Source organism: Atractosteus spatula, chromosome 7, assembly GCF_055471065.1.
Source record: "Atractosteus spatula isolate fAtrSpa1 chromosome 7, fAtrSpa1.hap1, whole genome shotgun sequence".
NCBI lineage: Eukaryota > Metazoa > Chordata > Actinopteri > Semionotiformes > Lepisosteidae > Atractosteus > Atractosteus spatula.
This window is the reverse complement of record NC_142712.1, coordinates 11,528,652-11,546,240: the sequence shown is the minus strand read 5'-3', so window position 1 is coordinate 11,546,240 and position 17,589 is coordinate 11,528,652. Positions and strand designations below refer to the sequence as shown.

The 17,589-nt window shown below is 36.4% G+C and overlaps 1 protein-coding gene across 1 annotated transcript in view; it reads left to right on the top strand.

Moving 5' to 3' along the window:
- Positions 1-17,589, top strand: part of grm5b (glutamate receptor, metabotropic 5b) — an 88,336-nt gene that overhangs the window by 39,446 nt on the left and 31,301 nt on the right. The gene's annotated exons all lie outside the window — the stretch shown is intronic.

Sequence of the window (17,589 nt, the reverse complement as noted above, 5' to 3'; positions counted from 1 at the left end):
GATACAGTATATTTATTTTCTGACAAAGGCTCATAGTTTATATTACTCTAAACTTTGTTATTTCTTGAAAACAATATATTTTATGTAGTTGTTACTCCTGTACAGATACTAAGGCCCGTCTGCATAATGGGTGAGAATCATTATGTTTATTCATTTGATATACAGTATTTGATCCATTTTAAGTCTGTGAGAATCATAAACGTATTGGACCTCAAGTATCAGCCCAGGTCTCCATTTTTTTTCAATTTGTTTGCAGCCTTAAATTAGCCAAACCTGTCTCCATTTCCTGCTATGTAATGGTTCTTTTGTTCAATTAATCTCTTGAGCCTGCTACAGTATGTGCGGATTGCTGATCCAATTTTTCCTTCAACAATCATATTGGATAAAGATAGAATTTGTGTTTCTTTACAAATGCAAAGAATGGCCTAACATTCAGTTACTGTATGTTGTTTCTTGAGGGGGTATGAACATTAAAAAGAAATTGTATTTTAGATAATAAAAATAATATTTGAACACATTAATCTACAGTAGATTGTAGTTTAATGTTGGCGTGTGGAACGAACTACCAGCCATTGTAACGAACAGTTCTATCCGGACCCTATGCGGACGACACAATCCAGAATAGTGAGGAAGGAATACACTAGGGAAAAATTATGCAGGAACAGGGATGAACAGGGGGGCGTGTCCATATGGTGCTGGTGATCCGGGAAGGTGTGGCCGAGGCGAACAGTCCAGAATAAATCCAAAAGGGGGAATCCAAAAACGAAAGCAAAACGTCCAAGGCTGGGAAATCCGTCCAAACAGGAGATTAAAATCAGGTGCCGGGTCGGGACCGGCGGGGGGAACAAGGACAGGAGCAGGAAGTTAAAAACATGACGGAGCCAGGCGCGACCAGGTCCCGGGCTCGCACGATGCGGGGATCAGATGCAGAGCCACGAGTAAGGTGCGCGCCTGGCTTATAAAGGCGAAAAGAACCGGAGAGAAACAAGGAACAGGTGGCGGGAGTGATGCAAATGAGGAAGGGCTGGAGCGCCCTTAAGAGGAGGGGTTTGCGATCGTGACAGCAATGGGGTTGAAGCAGATACTTTAGCCTCCTTCAAGAAATGGCTAGATGAGACCCTTAGATCAATAAGCTGGTAACTAGCAAACGTGCCAGATAGACTGAATAGCCTCCTCTTGTTTGCAATATTTCTTATGTTCTGGGGACTGTTCTGCATGTGCTTATTTATTTTGTATTTGATGACATCACACAAAAACCCTAGATGTGCCAGTAAAAACCTGCTGGCTGGCGGTTTCAATGCTGCTTGATGTCAATTTGTAGTTATTCATTTACGGTTCATTAAATCTGAATGAAGCTACAGCTGCTACCAGGATTAATATATGTTATCTCCCTCACTTCAGCATGCTTGCTGATTGCCCCAGGTCACAGTGTTGTACTGTAGCTGTTAGAGTTTTCACCATTCTTTCTAGTGTGCATGTGATTACTTACATCCTTGATAGAAGTTTATACTGTTTCACTGTAATTTATTGTGACAGTTAAAAAGCCATAATTGTTATTAATCTGACTGCAAGAACAGGATGCTGTATTTTAAAATCCCAGATCTCAAAACAGTTTACAGAATCTGCTTCATTGCACATGCAGTATATTGTCTTTCAGCTTTACCTTTTTTACAGCAATATTTTGTCCTAGTCAGTTTCTTACTATAATAAGATACAGGTCTTATGTGGCCAAAATCTTTCCAATTCCTGGTTATTACAAGCACTTTTAATGGCATAAAGAAGTCTGCACTTTTACAAAAGGTTTGAAACACTATACAGCAGAGTTGTTCTGAGCTAATGTGTACCTACAGTAAACACATTATCGGAATGGATATCAAAGGCAATTGATTGAGATGTCCAAGAATGAAGTAATATTAAAAAATTACTCAAATATTTAAAACAAGATATTGAGTGATATTTAACCCTTGTATTGTGCATGTTCCTAAAAATTGCAATGAATTCGTGCTTTTTCATATGACAAGAATCAACAAGCATCAGAGACAATCTTCAGAATGTTTGAAGAGAAGATGTACTGTATTGTGGGTGTGGAGTGTGCAAGATAGTTAAAACAAATATTAGCTACAGATTCTTCTATCAAACTGATGGCATTACAAGAATTATGCACCTTCTGGTGGGCCTACTGGCCAGGTTTTATTGCTCTGTTTTATTTTTCCAACCCAACAATATCAGCATTTTTGATTTATGTGCAAATGCATGAGTCATCGTGTTTCAACAAAGATCCCCCATATTTTCAGAATTAAAAAACTGATCTTCAGATGCATCATCTTTAAATATTATGTTCAGTGACAACATATTAGATATTTCTGAGAACTCTCTTTCCATATGTAGAATTCTATATGACTTCTTATACTGTTGCTTTTCCTTTCATATGGCAAGAAGTCTGTCGACTTATGTATATTACATAAGACTGTAATATGTTGAGAAAGAATTTTTGGCATGATTTTCTTTTATTACTACTACTAGTAATAGTAGTAGTAATAAAATAACTACTTCTTGAGGAGGCTCAGGTCCTTCAATGTGTGTAGTAAGATGCTACACATGTTCTATCAGTCGGTGGTAGCGAGTGCCATTTTCTACGCAGTGGTGTGCTGGGGCTCTGGGATTAGAGCAGTAGATTCCAAAAGGCTGAACAAGCTCATCAGGAGAGCAAGCTCTGTCATTGGGTCTGACCTGGACTCCTTGGAGGTAGTGGCTGAGAGGAGAATGATGTCCAAACTAGAGGCCATCATGGACAACTTCTCCCATCCCCTCTATGACAGGCTTGCAGGAATGAAGAGCACGTTCAGCAATAGACTGATTCATCCACGGTGCGACAGGGAGCGCTACAGGAGGTCATTCTTGCCGTCTGCCATAAGACTGTACAACGCATCCACCTTGAGTCTTGGCAGAGGCAACATCGACAGTGACCTATTTCTGGACTAAACGCATCTACACATCTACTGCTACATCTGTTCTCTTTCTTTTTCTTTTTCTTTTTCCCCGTTTACAACCACTTTTTGTGCAATATATGCCAGGGACCTGTGCAATACATTTATATTTATATCTATAGTTACATCTATATTTATATTCATATGTGTGATACGATTTTCTGTGTACTGTTCTGTTCTAGTTTGTTCTTGTGTGTCCGGACTGTGAGTAACTCTTGTATTGTATTGTATGTATTGTACTATTATTATATAATTCGTTACACTGTGGCTGTGTTGTGTGTGTTAAGCTGCTGTTGCACTGCAATTTCCCTCACGGGATCAATAAAGTATCTATCTATCTACTAGGCTTTTATTTCTAGTAGTAGGCTGTTAGTTCACTTCTGTTTTCACAAATAAGCTGATTTTCTGAACAAATCCACAAATCAAGATTCCTTGCCCTCCTTCCTACAATTTCCATTTGAAATTTTAAGCCTAAGCATGCAAAACTGACCAATGTTTCTTTCTCTATGTCACGTTCTTCATAGAATGCGCTCAGAAAGATTGGTTAATTTTACATTTACATTTGAATAAAAAATGTATTTTAACCTTCATTGTCTTCCCAGTAAGTGACTGTCAACATAAAACAAGGATAATTACTTCACTGAAATGCACACTGCATTGAAAGTATTGTATATTCTTAGCAGTGCAGGCTATGGTGACAGGATTCTAAAGAATGTGCACTATCTATATGTTCCATCCCATCGGTTTTTAACCTTGAACATGTATCATTACAGCAGAATAAAGCATCCATCTGATTCTGTCTCCTGTTGCACTGCTAATTATTCCCTGAGCTGTAATTTGACAGTCAAGTAGTGACATCCATTGTTTTCCACTTTGTCTGGTATAAGTAACACCAAGACGTCAAAAGCAACTGAAGCAGAACTTGTGGCTCCTTTTTTTCTCCGAAAAAAGAAGAATTGCAAGGTAATGAAGTGTGTCGTGGAGAAAATGAGAGCCATACTTGAAAATTAAATCTACAGCTGCTGCTGCAACTGACCTTACTGTCGTTGTGCAATATCTGCCCTTGTGTGTGGGTGCAAGACATTACCTGAAATAGAACAGACTTACCAAGACCTCAGAGAGACGGAGGCAGATGGAGACAGTGATTTGAATAGCACCAGTAATTATGAACTGTTATTGGCCTATCAGCAAATTGCAGCCGGTATTTCATCTAATTTCCAGTCTTTTTTCTCACATGGGGCTTTAATGCCAGTAAGGCAAAACAATTGTTTTAATTCCTGCATCATGCAAATTTTTTATTTGTTATTCTTGGCATGCTTAGGTATAAGTGGACTATGACAGTGCTATACTAAAAGTATAAAAGGGCAGTTAGAGTAAAGGGCCATAAGAAAGCCCCTTCTTGTCCATTTGGTTGCCTGTAGTTTTTTCATCCCAATGATTCTTTGGCTGGACCAGAATCCAAACTGTCTTGTGGACGCATGCAATATAATGCACTGCTTCAACAAATCTATATATTTTAAAAATTCAGGGAAAGTGTGCTTGCATCATCTAAGGATCTAAACCAAGTGTTCCTTTTATTTTCCTGCCTATCAACAGATTATGACAATCATCTTTGAACCAGTGAGGGAAAAAAAAGCGTGAACTGCTAATTTGGCTTTAAAGAAAAAAATCAATACAATTTTTATGAAAACACATAATAAATCCTTTCCAAGATGCCACTTGTCAGATGGTTTTAAGACCCATATCCTTCGATCAGTCCGGTGGTACAGTATTTCTGTTTTCCTATTACACAAACAAAGAAAATAAAAAAAAATCAAATCTAATTTCATCTTGCAGCCTCTCTAAATTGGTTTTAATAATCTGGAGTCCATGGCATTTCAGAGTTTCCCCTTCCCTAAGAGGCATGGGCCTAGAATTGCAAAATGACTGCAATTTAAAGCAAATTACTGTGCAGCTCCTCATGAAACAAACATGACATAGAAATACTTGCTCCGAATGGATACATCTGCGTCTGGCTGAATACTGGCAGCTAGATGGATGACAACCCCCGGCTTCTACACAAAGGATAAAGTTTTTGAAATGTGTCTTTAAAATGAGAAGTGTTGACTTTATTCATGTATTCAGTCAATGCAATCAGAAGTGAATGAAAACTCTGTGGTTTCTTTGTGCTTGAAAGGATTGTGATGTTTATAAATGCTTGTCTATCCAATCTACTCTTTTCATTTCTCTTATCCCTCAGATAAATGACACTTAAAATCAATACACAGAGTACTTGTGTGGAACAAACAGTACACAATCTGATATTTTAATGAGGTACATATAGAGAAATATATATTTGCACATTATATTTCACCTTATATTGTAAAATATGAAGCTCAAAATACATTGTTTGGCACAAGATAGAAACTAAATTCCTCTTGTTTGTAACCTCTCATATTTTAACCTTTGTCATGAACAAAATGCTTAAAACCCTACTTAAAATTCCTTAAAATGTACCAGGATACTTTTAGAAATGCATCTTTGCTTTTGATTCTTTTATTTCATTCTGAACATTATCTAATGAGAATGGGTGCAATCCATTGATCAGTCCTTGGGTCTAATTCTAATGGTGATGAATAAAGGATAGAGTTATTGTCACGCCCGACATCCCTTCCTAGAGGGCGCTCCACTGCTCCCATTATTGTCCTTGTGATTAAGCTCCCCAGGTGTACCCTTTTAGCGTTATTAATTAAAGACCAGCTCCTCCAGTCCTCAGGGCTCATCATTAGGGTAAGATGTCGCGAGGCCCGCCCAGCACCAGGAAACCCTACGTCCATCTCCTGAGGGCATAGGCCTCTCCTGACACCTCCCGTTTCCTGAGCCCGGGGTCTGGAGGATCTCGCCCCGTCACCCTTGGACCTCCATGTTTTGTTTGTCTGTGTGCTCCCCCCTCCCGGGGATTTTAACTTTGTCGCGTCCCAGGATGGATTCCTTGTTGATGGACTCTTGGACTGTGCTTTGACCTGCCCTTGGACCTGTTTGGATTTGGATGCCGTTTTGTCTTCCCCGTTCACTGTCTCACGGATTGTCACTATTATTTTGTGCACTATTAAACCCCTGTGTGTTCCCTTTTACCATGCCTCCTGTTTTCTCCAGCTCTTACCGCATCGCATAGGGTCTTCTACAAGATCTGACACGGATTTCAGTCCGTGTTCGTGACAGTTACTGTATCAGTACTTTGGCTTTGCCTGGTTGAGGACATGACAGCCTTGTACAAGGATCAGCGCCATCACACCACCCCCCATCCCCGCCTTAGTAGGTTTAAGCCAGAGATCTACTGCAACAGTTTTGCTGGGGTGGAAGAAGGGCTGAGCGTGCTGGCATGGAGTTTACTCAGGCAGCTTTTATGCTTGGGGAAGCGGTAGTGCGACATTAGAGTTTAAATTTTACCCAAACTTCTCCATTTATTTAAAAACATTTACATTTTAGGTGCTTTCCTGGATATCCAAAATGAAGTGGTTTATGTAATTACCTTAGCTATTAAAATGGCATATGTACCCATGTTAAGAAAAAATGCAAGATCAGTAAAGAGCTGTGATTTTTGTCCTCTTTTCATGTACTGATCCTACAGTATGTGATCTGTGAAGCTGATTTTGTCATTTGAGCTCGAGCTGTTGCATGTTCTGCAGCAATTAGGCCATCTACTTAAATCTCAGACTGTAAAGTGTCTTTGATTTTTTCAGTGATGCATTAATGTTCACATTTGTTCCTATTGAAATAGTTCAGTGTCCTTCACAGATCAATGTGACATTGATTTTCAAACACTTTCTTATTTTTTGCAGGTTATCTGTTAATTTAATCGATAAAACTTTGTTGGTGTTTCACCCTCACAAGTAAATGTCAAGACAAAAGTACAAAAGTCAGTTTAAGACTGACAGAGCCCTGTAATGATTTCAGTTTGACTTCCATCTGTACACTTTAATTTTAGCTTTTTTGCCAATTTTCACCTTTACATCAACCCTTTCCCTTAGGTGAATACAAGTTGATATGCTGCCTTTATTTGATGAAAATTAAGTAAAACTTCATTATGGGAAGTATAGTGATCTTTTTGTATAAACGGAAAATTAAGTAGAGATAAATCTCGTTTATAATATTTCAGTTATACAACACTGACCTTTTTAGTGTTATTATGTACCAGTAAATATGAAAATAAAAGCCTTAGATTTAGTTTTACTTAAATTCTTTAAAGGGGCTATATTAGCTACACTTTGTGTTGTCTTTTGTGAGAATGTTGCAGCACTTTATTGCAGTACTGCAATGAAATCTAAATTTTCAGCATGGTTGCTGAGAGGTCACCCACAGGTGAGGTAAAAAGTAACTGGTAAAGTAAACGGATACCAGCATCTGGTTTTCCAATACAAATTTATTGCTGTGAAAGTGACAGCAGCTACTGTATTATCTTGATTATGTGCAGAGCTGTTATCTGAACAGGAGCGTACAATTTTCTGTGAAGCAAAATGTTATTCACATAGTGCATTAGGATAATGCAACAGGTGAATGAGATTAAGATTGACACAATTTATTGGTTTTAAGTGTCAGGAAAACGGTATATTTGCAGTTCTGCATGCCTAAATCCTGAATGTGTGTGTTTTTTTTTTATTTGATGGAAAGAATTGACATGTAGAGTACATACATTCACAGTTCTTGACCCTGTCAGTCAGTCCTGCTGTGTAATCAGCTTAGAAGTATTACTCTCTGTGTGTGTCTTGTTGGCAGTTACGACATCTTCTAAATGAGTTTTGTCTTGGCCATATTGTCAAGGTCATGTCCCCTTCCTCTCTCACATCACTGAAACACGTACTGTAGGAAGAAATATAGCGGATTCTAAAGACTTTTTGAATGTAGTTTTTTTTTCTTTTCCACAGTACTTCTGCTTATTTGGAATATATTTTTGTTACTCATTTTAACACTACTTTGTGCAGATTGAATCAAATGTGACAGATTAAATTTTAAACTTAATTCAATTTTGAAACATGTATGAGAAGACTACTATGAAAAGTGGTTTGCATGTATTTGGTATCATCACTGAAATACTGAAATTTGACACACAGTAGCATAGTTACACCAACAAGCCTTCAGCATCTGCATCCAAAAATTCAAAATGGCATTCAAAACAGGAATGTAAACAGAACTTTTTTTTCCTGCAGGACAGTCATTCACACTGTGATAGACCCATTATCAAAGATTTTAAAAAAGAAAGAGAGCACCTTCAGAATTAAAAATAAACAAATACTTCAATATTTAGCCAGAACCTCTGCAGTTTATCTCTGTTAAGTTGTTGTTGTTGTTGTTGTTTTTCCTGAAGGCCTAAGTCCCAGAATTCTGTCAGGATAGGTTATTTCGCTTTGACATTCTCAGCCTGCAGAACATTGCAGTCAGTCTTGTTGCCTTTAGGGAAAGTAGCTTCTTAGGATCTGAACCTGGCACCTGGCACGCAGGAGAATATTTCAGAATACTAACACCTGTAAGGCAAACAGCTGCTATCTCAATATGGTCACATAGTTGAAAACATACAGTATTACTGATCATTATTAGTGGTAGTTAAGACAGTAATAGTTGATAATACCGCTAAGTCACTTTTCTTGTGCCCATCTATAATAGTGCCCCACCTACCACCCCCTTCTCACCCCTAAGGATGGACAAAGGAAGGTTTTGTGTGGTATCAGGTAAATTTCTCAAGCCCTGCCATCATACTGATACATTCTTAGGTTGCGAGGTACAGTAAGTAGAAACAAAGGACTATCTTATAAAGAATCACAGAAAAGGTTTTTGAAAGAGCAGCGTTGAAAGCATTTATTCTTTGACCAGCTGCTCAAAGAAAGCTATAATTAGAGGACATCAAACGTGGCAATTTAACAGAAAAATGCCTGCCACCAGGAAATAAATGTCTGTCAACTGCTCTTGACAGACTGTAAAGAAAGTTGTCTAGGAAGGCTTATAAAGGAGGAAGGCAGATGTTCCCCTGTGTCCCAGATGACCCGATCCTTCTTCTGAGGCTATGTCTGAGTTCAGTTAGTTACAGTAGCAATTGCTGGTTCAGCTACTGTACAGTATATATTTGGTGAAAGTCTATAAACCATTCCATTAGTTTTAATATACTGTATACAGTAAATATTTACAAAACTTCATTGGTTTACTGACAGAACTTTTTCAATGCAGATAACTAACTTGTTTTTAAAAAAAGAAAATAAGGAATAACAATTTAACTTTTGAAAAAATCCATGAACCATAAAAAAATGAAACAGATTTTAATCTTTCCTTTGGTAGCCTAAAATAATGTATAAAATATGAAGTTATATTGCATATATTTTCAGTTAAAATTGAAAACCAGTCACAAAATGGGATTAGTTACTAGGAACAATCACCCACAATCTTTGTTTCACAGTATAGAAGTGCATGAACACTTATCCTGCTTGAAAAGTTACAGTTTTATTTAAACAATGAAACAGCTTACTAATTTATTGTTTTGTCAACATAAAAATTGGCTTGTAATTGGTACAAACCTAGAAGAAAAGAAAACGGTACTGTATATGTTTATGTACAGTTTACTGTATATTATAGTTAATTTCATTGTTTCTGTCAATAATATATTTAAAATGCAGATAAGACCTGATATCCAGATCTTTAAAATTATTCAATTGATTGAGCATTTAATAATAAAAAATGAGAATCAAAGAAAAATGGATGTACTGTATCTGACACTGTGGAACCTAGGATTGATTTTTTTTTTCTTTTCAACATTCTTATTTAATATGTTTCTCTGAAAAAGTGTTTACAAAATCAATCAGAAAAGCAATATTATTTATTATTTTTTATTGTGACAACACACCAAAAGTTATAGTATTTAAAAGTATTTATACATCAAATTCTACGCAGTATAATGTACAGTCTCTGTGTTCTGCTTTGTTATAAATAAAAGCATTTTTACTATCAATTTTTATTATTCCTTTTAGGATATATCTAATTCACTTCAGAACTTTGCAAAAAGTATTGGAGAGTATTGTTCCTCTTATAGTTCCTTTTAGAATAATATACCAATAATGATGTACAAATGTATTTTAGGCATTGGTGAATAAAAATAATCTCTATACTGTATATAACATATAGTAAGTGATTTGACTATAGTACACTTACAAACTTTGCATTCAGAATCTTAATGGTTTAACTAATTTGGTGTTGATGCCTGTGATTTTTGTACAGTGTATTCAATGAGCTCATTCACTGTAGGGGATAATTCTTTAAAATTTTTTATTTTGATACAGTCTGACAACTTGTTAATAACCTATAATTGGCAGTTCCATTCTTGAAAGGGAAAGATGTATGCACTTCTGCAGTGCAGTGAGACAGAAGAGAATTTGCAATGACCGGTCTTATGTTGTTTGGTGGAGTTTTCCATGTAGAAAAATACAAAATTACTCTAGTAGAAAGGAAAATCATATATCAGTCTGACAAAGGAATTGTTATATTCTCTGTTCTTCGACTAATTTAATACTTCTTCTCGGTTTACTTATTGTAATATTAGGACATATTGTAGAATTTGATTCCAGTCCTCACATGGGATTAACTAAATGTTGTGAAGGAAGATGCCAAAACGATTGAAGATCATTGTACTGTATCAAAATAACAATTTTTAGAATTAACAATAATCTCAGCAATTTGATATGAAAAACTTACATAAAACTACCAAGTGTTTTATGGGCATAGTGGAGATTCATTATCAAAAGACTGGAATCACTCACAAAAGAGAGATAGTTAACTCATGTAAAGTTTTTCAGTAATGTTAATGTACTGTAACATGTTTTTCCAATCCTTATCATAGAAACGTCTTGTACCCTGTCACTAAAAGACAGGCACTGACCATATGTGAACTACATTTCTTCTCATACTGAATAATCAACCATTTTTGTTCCAACAGTAGCATTAAACGCCTACTCTGTGTGTTATATAACAGTTTTCTATGAGGTGGGCAAGTGTTTTAACACAGGTCATGCTTCAGATTTGAAGAATAATGAAGTATGTGATAGAACGTAGCATTATGACAAAACTCAGGTTTTTAAGAGTACTCAAAAAAGCATCGTTATTCACAGTGGTGGTACAATTGAATTATTTCTATGGTAACTCAGAACTATTTGCCTACCTTCTTGAACATTTAATATTGATAAACGTGCTCTTTTACTCTGCAGAATACAAAATGAACTTTACCGACATGCTACTGTGGAGTATTAATGCATTAAAGTCTGAAAATATTCATATGCAATTGGCCTCTACAAAATGTAATCAAAACCTATTGAACAAAAAAAGCTGTGATTGCATTGTATCTAATAGTTTTACCATTACCTTAGTGAGATGCTTGTATAAAGTTAAATCTCCCTGTAGGATGTTTCAGACTGAGACAGAGCAGCGGCATTTTCGATTTCACTAATCTCTTGACAGTTAAATACCAAAGAAAGGCTACAGAAATCCTGGATACTTTGCTGAAAGATCCAGGAGAAAAAACAGAACAATCACAGACAAACTGTTTAAGTCAGTAAAAATGCTCACAGAGAGACGTGCAAAGCAACAGTGGTCTACAAAGTGGAAAGATTTTAGCTGTGTTTTTGATCTTTCCAAACATAAAAGTTATTATTGCCATGAAGTCTGTCTTGTGAGAGAGACAAAACAGTTTTGTGCTTCAATTTATGAAGGGTCAATCTGTCGTCAAACGCCTGCGCAGAGTGTTCCATGTCAAATTAATCGTCTGTGTTCTAGTTTGTACCTCCACATATTCATGTATTTTGCTCTTTAAATACTTGTTTAAAATAACAGACATGCCCTTCTGTGTTTCAGGGCTAAAATTGTTTAATGCTGAATTGCATCTTCTTATATCTTGAGTTGTAGAACTGAATTGTTTGAGGTGTTTTTTCTTTTGTGCATTTTTAAGTGTGTTTTCCTTATTGGGATTCTAAAGTACTGATCACTGACTATTTTGGTTTAAGATACGCTGAATTTCATGAATTAGTATAGAACATAAATGATTACTGTATGCTAATAATATTTTATGATTAACAGAAGTAAAAAACATCTTGAGAAATACACAAGGTAGTAGGTTTTTCGATATCATTTGAATGTACTCTTTGCATGCCTTGATGTAGGAGTCAAAAACAAAGTTCATTTAGAAAAGGTCTTTCTAAAAATGGATTTTATGACACAAAATAGATAGGACTTTTCTAAGCACCCTATTGCGATCTGTCACTGCCAATAATGTTTCTTAAGCCTTTGAGGAAGAAGACTAAAATATAGACATTTCTCAAAGATATAATTTTCAGAAAATGTCCCCTTTAGCAGTAGAATCCTAGAAAGGTTATAACAGCACTCATCTGAATGTGATAAAAAATCCTAATATTACAGTTTAGTTTAGAGATATGAAACACTCCAGCATAGATTGCAATATATTTATATGTAAACCCCTTATAACCTGCAATACTTGAAGATAAAATTAATACATTCTACATAGCTGGTACTAAGTGATATTTACTAAGGACTAATTTCAGTTTAGAGGGATAGCCTGATCTAGGCAGTGTCTGGGTGCCTTCCACCTCTTAATAATCAACTTCACCAAGATATTAATGATCTTTGACATTTTTATGCCCCTCTCCTGATCAGTGCCTTTCTACAACTTTATCCCTGAGTTTATTTGAATGCTCTTTGGTCTTTATGGTTTTTATCTTTTCTTGAAATTCCCTACCTGACTGAAGGGTCTTACAGTGATAGGTTTTATTTTCTGTAATTATGTGAAACACTATTACTGGACACGGACAGAGCCATTCAACTTATTGCGTGACTTGTGAAAATAATTTTGTCAAAGTAATTGCACCCACACTAATTATGGTTTGCCACTGCAAAGGATGAATACTTGTCCAATCAATATATTTCAATTTTTTATTATTCTATGAAGTTATTGCTGGCATTTATCTTTATATCTTAATTTTCTCATTAAAGTGGACAATTTGAGAAGTCAAGTTTTTAAAAATAACTACTTAATTTGAATGAATTATACATTACTTGTAATTCCACAAAAATGAACATTGAAACTGGAATTGGAAATAGAATTATAATTCGAATTGGGGATATGCATTTTAGAAGGCACTGTATATGCATTAAAAGTATTTCCCTTTCGTGGATGAGTACAACATTAACAGTTTTCCTATTTCAGAACACATTATAGGTAAGTAAGGTTACCTATAATGTGTTCTGTGTATGAAAATTCAGTGTATGAAATTCACATCTGAAGGAGCTATCTACTGCAATTTTATTTGATTAAATAATCAATTTAAGTGATCAAATGAGCTCACCCTGCAGTCTCTGTGGGTTCTAATGAAACAGAATAGAGATAGGGACACTGTGCTGTAAAAAAGGCACTTTTCTTCGGATGAGAGGTAAAACTGAGGTCCCAACTTTCTGTGATTTACCCCTGGCCTTTACTATTTATGGCCTCCTAATAATTCTCATCTGTGAATTGGCTTCATTACTCAGTTCTGCTTCCCACTGGTGAACTTTGGCTGTCATCGCATCATCCAGGTGGGTGCTACACATTGATGGTGGAGGAGATTCCCCATTACCAGTAAATTGCTTTGAGTGGGTGTTGAAATATAAGTGTAAGGAAATATAATTATTACATACAGTACGTGGCATTAAAAAAATAACTACACCCCTTATGATTTTATGGTTTAGACAAATTTGACTCTCATAGTCCTCATCAAGTACTAATAGTAGATGAAGCTAATCACATTTGACAATAACACACAAAAAGTCTACCTTATCATTATTCATTTAGAAATAACTAACCCAGCATTCAATATCTATTTGAAAAAGTAAGTTAACCCCTTGATTCAGTAATGTCTGGCACCCTTTTTAGCAGCTATAACTTGAATCAAACTTTTGTAAGATTTCATCAGTCTCTCATATCTCCTGGGAGGAATTCTGGCCCACTCTTATTAAAGAACTGCTTCAATTCTGTGATGTTTGAAGGTATTTTTGTTGTCACAGTTCTCTTTAGGTCTTGCATTTCTATGGGGTTTATGTCTGGAGTTTGACCTGGTCATTCCAAAATCCTGAATTTCTTCTTTTTTCCACCATTCTTTTGTAGATTTTCTTGTGTGTTTTGGATATTTGTCTTGTTGCATGATTCACTTTCAGTTCAGCTTTAGCTCTAAAACAGATGGTCTCACGTGTTCCTTAAGAACAATCTGGTATACGTAGAATTTATGGTAGACTCAATTATAGCAAGGCACCTAGGTCCCGAGGCAGCAAAACAGGCCAAACCATCATAACCTTATCTGCCTGATGGTTGGTATGAAGTTCCTGTGGTCAAAGGCAGTATGGCTTTTGTCAAACATGATGTTTTGCATTATGGACAATTTTGACTTATCTTGCTTTTCATTCAGGTGCTGTTTCTATATCAACTCTTAATAGAGATGGTAGAACTACTTTTCACAAAAAGACACTGAATGCTGGCTGATTTTATTGACAAAGTAGAATTTTTGTATGCTTTATCTCAAATGTTGGTTAAATCTACTATTAGTAGACTTGGTGAGGACTAGGTAAAGATAAAATATGTCTAAATATGTTACACCATAACATCTTAACATACTTTTGTATCTTCTAGTAACACGAGTAGCTCATATTCTATACCTATTGATTGCTGGAAAATAAATAAGAAATGAATCACTCCAGTTGTTTTAAACTCTTTATTGGTTCTCTTTACTTTGAGAACTTGCTGAGAGTACCGCATGTGAGATGAACATTCAGACCTTTTGGTAAACTGCTTAAAGACATTTTTCATTATTGTTCATTGCAAGAGATTGTTAATAAACTGTTTGCTCTTGGCACAGTCAAAGAATATTGGCATGTTAATCTCATAATGTCAACCATTTTGCAAAATATGTGATAGATAACTAATTGTGACCTGCTTCAAACAGTAACAGGAGCACAGTGTAAAATATTGGAAGAAGGAATCTGAAACATCATTATTTACTTGTTGTTTTTCCAGCCCTGCTGAGTGTTGCTGTTATAATAAGATTTGACAGTATCCAATGCCTCCATTCCCTTGTACAGTGCCTTGCGAAAGTATTCGGCCCCCTTGAACTTTTCAACCTTTTGCCACATTTCAGGCTTCAAACATAAAGATATAAATTTTTTATTTTATGTGAAGAATCACCAACAAGTGGGACACAATTGTGAAGTGGAACGAAATCTATTGGATTTTTGAAACTTTTTTAACTAATAAAAAAATGAAAAGTGGGGCGTGCAAAATTATTCGGCCCCCTTGCGTTAATACTTTGTAGAGCCACCTTTTGCTGCGATTACAGCTGCAAGTCGCTTGGGGTATGTCTCTATCAGTTTTGCACATCGAGAGACTGAAATTCTTGCCCATTCTTCCTTGCAAAACAGCTCGAGCTCAGTGAGGTTGGATGGAGAGCGTTTGTGAACAGCAGTTTTCAGCTGTTTCCACAGATTCTCGATTGGATTCAGGTCTGGACTTTGACTTGGCCATTCAAACACCTGGATACGTTTATTTGTGAACCATTCCTTTGTAGATTTTGCTGTATGTTTGGGATCATTGTCTTGTTGGAAGATAAATCTCCGTCCCAGTTTCAGGTCTTTTGCAGACTCCAACAGGTTTTCATCCAGAATGGTCCTGTATTTGGCTGCATCCATCTTCCCCTCAATTTTAACCATCTTCCCTGTCCCTGCTGAAGAAAAGCAGGCCCAAACCATGATGCTGCCACCACCATGTTTGACAGTGGGGATGGTGTGTTGAGGGTGATGAGCTGTGTTGCTTTTACGCCAAACATATCGTTTTGCATTGTGGCCAAAAAGTTCGATTTTGGTTTCATCTGACCAGAGCACCTTCTTCCACATGTTTGGGGTGTCTCCCAGGTGGCTTGTGGCAAACTTTAGACGAGACTTTTTATGGATATCTTTGAGAAATGGCTTTCTTCTTGCCACTCTTCCATAAAGGCCAGATTTGTGCAGTGTAAGACTGATTGTTGTCCTATGGACAGACTCTCCCACCTCAGCTGTAGTTCTCTGCAGTTCATCCAGAGTGATCATGGGCCTCTTGGCTGCATCTCTGATCAGTCTTCTCCTTGTCTGAGCTGAAAGTTTAGAGGGACGGCCAGGTCTTGGTAGATTTGCAGTGGTCTGATACTCCTTCCATTTCAAGATGATCGCTTGCACAGTGCTCCTTGGGATGTTTGAAGCTTGGGAAATCTTTTTGTATCCAAATCCAGCTTTAAACTTCTCCACAACAGTATTACGGACCTGCCTGGTGTGTTCCTTGGTCTTCATGATGCTCTCTGCGCTTTCAACAGAACCTTGAGACTATCACAGAGCAGGTGCATTTATACAGAGACTTGATTACACACAGGTGGATTCTATTTATCACCATCAGTCATTTAGGACAACATTGGATCATTCAGAGATCCTCGCTGAACTTCTGGAGTGAGTTTGCTGCACTGAAAGTAAAGGGGCCGAATAATTTTGCACGCCCCACTTTTCATTTTTTTATTAGTTAAAAAAGTTTCAAAAATCCAATAGATTTCGTTCCACTTCACAATTGTGTCCCACTTGTTGGTGATTCTTCACATAAAATAAAAAATTTATATCTTTATGTTTGAAGCCTGAAATGTGGCAAAAGGTTGAAAAGTTCAAGGGGGCCGAATACTTTCGCAAGGCACTGTACATAATTACCCTATTTTCTAATACTTGAAAAGGCAGTTCCAATTGGTGATGATGAAAAGATTATAACCAAATCTTAAAGTTTGATGATTTTCAAGACACTGTAGTAACAGCTAATGATATGTCTGGTTTGTCATAAAAGCTGTTTAATTAATGCTTTTCATGAAAGAGTCAAGGCAAGACTAGTGTGGAGTAAAGCAAAACTACAGCAAAAATATCATATATTCACCTTTTTAATGCTAAAAAATGTCTGAATTGCTTTCTATACTGAAGTCACACTTTAGCAAGTACAAGAAAGAACAGTGGTCTGTGTTTCCTGTTTTTATGTAGTGACATACTCTTTTAAAAGGCAAATAGCAGTCAATAGATCATAATTTAGCATAAGTTATTTACTAACCTCTGGAATATAGGATTCATTTTATCATTATAAACCATTATTGTTTTAAATATTGTAGTTGTAATTATTATAAACTACGTGCATCTTCAGTTGAAAAAATACTGTAGTTGGTATGTATCATTCAACAGCTGGTGAAAATAAATGATCAATCATACTCACACATACAGTATCAGTTGGGAATCTACAGAACTGAAATGTGAGTTAAATTGGTTGTGGGATTAGTGAACAGCATGAGTTGTAAATTGTGTTTGAGGGAATGAAGAAAACCCCTCAGTGGCTAAGATGTTAAGTGAAAAGCAGGTCACTTTGTTTCAAAATTTCATAAGCAGATTTTTAGTGTTCTGAACTAATAAACAAACTCTTGTAGGGGTGTTAACCCCAGTGCCCTGGCCAAATTCCCCCCCTGGCCTTTACCAATTATCGCCTATTAATCCCATCTATGAATTG